The sequence below is a fragment of the Triticum urartu genome, chromosome 2A (assembly GCF_056163025.1).
Source record: "Triticum urartu cultivar PI428250 chromosome 2A, HENAU_Tu73, whole genome shotgun sequence".
Lineage (NCBI taxonomy): Eukaryota > Viridiplantae > Streptophyta > Magnoliopsida > Poales > Poaceae > Triticum > Triticum urartu.
Window position 1 is genome coordinate 375,795,383 of NC_141874.1, and position 5,255 is coordinate 375,800,637.

Below are 5,255 nucleotides of genomic sequence, written 5' to 3' on the forward strand. Positions count from 1 at the left end.
GTGCCTCCTTATTACACGCCAAATAAATATTCCTCCACCTAACAGCGGGGATCCACCAGACGGGCCATCGTATTTCACAAAAGAAGCGTTTCCCCCTGACTGCTGGGACCCACCAGCTACATCTTCGCACGCAAGGAAGTGCGTCCGGGCAAAAAAATGATTCGCCCCCCTGACTGCTAGGACCCATCAGCTACATCTTCGCATGCAAGGAAGTGCCTGATAGTCGGGACCCACCTGGTCGAAGTGTATGTAGCGTTGTCATTCTGGTCGTGAATGTGTATGTACATACGGGTCGATGTAGAGGCGCGCACGTGTCGTAGCAGAGGCGTGAACGTAGCATGTACACATACGTACAGCGGCTAGGGTGCAAGAAAGTAAATACGGCCACGTACGTACATACGGGCGGGGTCTTGAACGCCTACTCGCGCATACGTACGGCCAGGGCTCGTGTACATGGCTTGGTCGGAACGGAGAAACAGCGTCGTCGTCGTGTTCATGGGGAGCCAACTGGCTGGGTCGGAATGGAATGTGTCATCGTGTTCAATGGGAGGGCTTGGACGGAACAACCGATGAAAACGAGGCCTGGCGTACCGTAGAACGGAGGAAATGGCCTTTTGTTCGACCGGCCACATTCGAAACGGGATCCTGTTCATCAGGAGGGGTCTGGCGTATCGCAAAATGGAGGAAACTGACCTCCTACGGTCGAAATGGGGGTCCTGTTGATTGGGAGGGGTGTGGCGTACCGCAAAACGGAGGAAACGGACTTGTGTTGAAGCGCTACGGTCGAAACAGGGGTCCTGCTCATCGGGAGGGGTGTGGTGTACCGCAAAACGGGACTCCACGGGATACTGTTCATCTCCACCGTCGATCCCCTCCAGCCTCCACGGGCTACTGTTCATCCACCGTCGACCTCCTCCAGCCTCCACCTGCGACTGTTCATCCACGGGCTCCTATTCATCCAGCCTCCACCGCGCGCTAATCCACCGGCTACTGTTCAACCAGCCCTCTCCACGGGCTCCTGTTCAACCACCCCTCCATGGGCTACTGTTCATCCTGCCCTCCACCGTCTACTGTTCATCATGCCCTCCATGGGGTGGTCCTGTTCATCCTGCCCTGCACGGGGTCCTGTTCATCCAGCCCACCGGCTCGATCGATCGAGGTCCTATTCATCCAGAGGCAACACCACGGGGTCCTGTTCATCCACCCCCACCGGGAACTGTTCATCCAAACCCCTCCAGTAACGCTCACTGTTCATCCAAAGGCAGCATCGATCTGCTTCAGTTAGCAGCAGTAGCGAAGGAATCGCTCGATCAGGTTAATTAACAGCCATCGATCGAACGCTCGGGTTCAGTAACGCATAGCCTGCAGTGCAATCGCTCGGGTTCAGTTAGAGTCCAATGCCTCGCTCGGGTTCAGTTAGAGCCCAACGCCTCGCACCCACGTACGTGCGTGTACGAGAGAAACGCGCATCGCTCGGTCCCGACCACCCACCGTAACCGGGAACACCCCGATATTTTTCTCGCCCTCGCTTCTACCACGGTTTTTTCCGTCATGGACGGCCCAAAGAATGTCATGCAGCTGCGTCTCCGGCCCGCTCAGGATGAAAAGCCCATTTTTTGTCAAGATTTTTTGTCATAGAAATAGGAGCCCACCACATCTATGATGATACCGGGTTTTGTCGCAATTATCGTCATAGAAGTGTCATAAGTATGACAGAAAAGATTTTCGCTTGGCCCAAAATGTCACGAATGTGTCTTTTTTTTGTAGTGGAAGGACTGGCACCCCGGTATATACTCCCTCCGTCGGGAAAAAGTTGTCCGGCGCGCAGTGTACTGGTGTTTTTTGCAAAAAAAAGTCCTCGGTGTTTTAAAACTGTCTCAAATAGATCCATGTCTCCATCTTCTTCCTCTGTCGTCCCCGTGCATCGCCTGGGCAGGCGCGGCCCAGCTGATTTCGCCGCCGCCCACCAGCACAAGCCCACTTGCGCCTCTGATTCCACCGCCGTCGCCCACCTGTACCTGTGCGATTTCGCACGTCGACACGGGTGCCGTCGTAGGATTCTTCACCTGCGCCGGCCAGGACGTGCACCATCCAGGAACTGCTCCGCCGCCACTGAGGACCCACGCTAGAGCATTCCCCTCCCGCCATGACCACCTTCACGCGTTCCCCTCCAGCCACGATCCGCTCCGCGTGTTCCCCTCCTGCCAAGATCCCCTCCGCATGTCGTCAGAGCCTCCTGCCGTGATCCAGTTGAGGTCGTTCTCCTCAAGCTCCGCATACTCCTGGGTGTCAATCGCCTGGAACAGGAGTCCGTGCTGCTACTCATGTCCTAGGCCGCTTCCTCGCGCTCGTGCCCGCCGCTCCTCTCTGGCGGCTTCCGCAGGCAGGGCCATGCGGGTCTGCCCGGCGGCGAGACGACCGGACGCGTGATCGAGCCACGCCCCTCGCCGCCACTTCCTTTTTCCGCCCCACCCCTCGCCGCTGCTGCTGCCCGCCTGTGCCGCAAGAGGTAAAGTTCAGTGCTGTTGCCTGTAAAAATTCAGTGTGCACATTTAAATTCAGTGATGCTGCATGTACTACCAATTTTGATGAAATTGAAGTTCAAATTTAAACTGAAGTTCAAATTCCTGTGTGGTCTTCAACTACAGCGACCAGTGTGGATCCAAAAGACTGCATTTATGTTTGTGTATGTTTGGCTTTGATGAAATGCTTGCTTGCTGAAATTTTAGCATCAACAACTATGGTTGAATGATGAACTAATTATAGTGGTCAGCAATCTATCAATTTATTTTGGAAACAATTAATATCATTCCACCAGATTACTCAAGGTTGGACTATATTTCCAAATATTTTCAGCTACTGTATCTTGATTCATTTTGATTCAACAAACTGCAGTAAACTAAATTGTGCATAATTATGCAATAAACTACAGTGAACTATAGTAGTTTATTCCCTCTCAAAGTCAAACTGAATTTTTTGAATTTAGTCAAACTGAATACTCAGACTCAAAAAATGGGGAGGTAATTAAGCCTTTGAAAAGTGTACTGCCAAAATGAATGAGCAAGCTTGTTAGAGGTAAAGAGAAGAGCATTAGTTCAGTTATAAGAAGAAGCTGAATACTTAGCCTCATTTATAAATCAGAAATTTAGTTTGGATCATCTTTTGTCATTATGGCAGCCATTTGTAGTTTGGGTCTTCTTCTTCTTTTTCTTTTTCTTCTTCTTCTAGACATAGCCCTAAAATTTCTACTCACTGATTTGACAAGCAATACTTCTAAAACTCTTAAAACTTTGGATAGCTGAAAAAGCTCACATCATCTAATGTTTTGACCAAAACTCTGTCAACATTCAGTTTTGACCAAGAAACAGGGGAGCAGGTGGGAATTTGTACAGTAATAGCAAGTTGCAAAATGGTGCTAGTAAATTCAGTTCTACAAAAAACAAGAATGAAACAGGGCGGTGTTGAGCATGTCCTAGCACTAGCAGCAAATTCAGGCCAGATTTAGCCAAATTGGAAACATTATTTCTGAAACTATGCATAACTGAAAATTATTTATGAATAATTGGAAACAATTCAGTTTGTTATAGGAACAACCATTAGAAAGAAAGAAGAATAAAGTGCATCCAGAATCATGTACTCCTAGTTAATTTACCAAGCATTTGAGGTGCATCAATCAGTCCCTACACTACATCAGCACCTCAAATCTGCCTGCTTGTTCATTGTTCAGACAAGTTGAGACCATCATCAATAGGCAGGCAGACGGTTCTCCAACCCAGTTGAATCTTGAATGAAGCACCTCAATGCAGTGGTAAGCTGAACATGTGTTGGAGATGCTCAACTCTGAACTAACCTGCCTCTTCAGTGTCCCTAATTGTGCAGAGTAATCCTAATTCACCCCATCTGCCTCTCAGACCAAATGTACACCTCAAAGTGCATCAGCTGCTTCCTAGCAGCATCAACTTCAAAGTCATTAGCCCTGTAAAATTGCTTACAGCAAACTCAAAAACGCCAATCCTTCAAAGAAATGGCCATCCATTCAAGATTCAACTTGGTTGGAGCTCTGTTGAAACGGAAACAAACACAAAAGACTGTCAAACAATTTCTCTACCAACAATTTCAGTTCTGACACAAAAATCAGTTTTAGAGGGGGGGGGGGGGGGGGGGGGGGGGCATAACCGGCCAAGAAGACGTCGCGGCCCCATATTCCTCATCGAGCTCGGGAGGGGGAGCTTGTTGTCATCGGGCCCGTCGGCTACGTCTCTGCTGGTGGTGGCCCAGATCCGGCGCGTCCGCGAGGTCGTTGACGCACCGCAGCATGGCGGCGGGCACGCCGACGCCGAAGGTGACCTCCTTCGCGGCATGCTCGTGCGCCCACTGCTGCTACTCGCCCACGTCGCCGCCACGGGCGAGCTGCCGCCGCAGCCCCGATGAGGAGGACCTGGAAATGGCCGCTCTGAGCAGATTGAAAGAAAGCATGAGTCTTTTGCTTGCCATGGATCACCATGGGGAACAAGGAGAGGGAAGCTTTGGGGGAGGCATGGGGTGGGGGAGGCATGGGGCGGGAAAGCTCCGGCGACACGGGGGGGCTGCGGGGGAGCTGCGGAAGCGCGGGGGAGCAGACTTCCGTCGCGACAGAGGAGCGTGGGAGACGAATTCGGGGGTTTCCAAAAAAACACCACGGAGACAACTTTTATGGAGGTCGTGCAACAGAATAATATTCTGTTACCATTATTGAACTGATGAATTCGAGTGGTTGTACTCATTCTGTCATTTTGTTGAAATGATTGTTTTTTTATTAAAACAACAAATAAGATCCCCTCCGGCTCTCTCCCCGTTCAGCTGGCCACTCCAGCCGTCGACCGAGCTACTTGTGGCCGATCCCTCCACCCACCTGCCTCCCTCCCGGCAACCCAGGCCCTCCCCTAGGCGTGACGATGGGCGCCGGGACACGAGCAACAGCGGCGACGCTGCTGCTGGAGCTCGTATGGTAGAGAGAAGTCTGGCGTGGGTGCATACATGCGTGAGGCCGAAACAGAGGCGCCCTGCAGCGGGCGGCGCCAGGGCGAGGAGGGGCCACGGCAAGCTCCAGCCGTAGAGGGCGCAGCGCGCCCCAAGAGCACGTGCGGAGTTGGATGGAGGAGACAGCGGCCACGCGCGGCGCCGGCATCCGCCTCAGCGCATCACGGACGGAGCAACTACCACCTGCAAACTGCACCAAGCGAGAAATCAGCGGAGAGAACTCAAGCGAAGGCACA

General features: G+C 52.0%; 1 long non-coding RNA gene across 1 annotated transcript; it reads right to left on the minus strand.

The window, feature by feature from the left end:
- Positions 1–3,532: 3,532 nt before the first annotated feature.
- On the minus strand, positions 3,533–4,651 carry LOC147985159 (uncharacterized). The gene is made up of 2 exons (XR_015616481.1): positions 4,177–4,651; positions 3,533–4,060 (listed from the first exon to the last, which is right to left on the minus strand). It is a non-coding gene; the product is annotated as an uncharacterized LOC147985159 (long non-coding RNA).
- Positions 4,652–5,255: the final 604 nt, after the last annotated feature.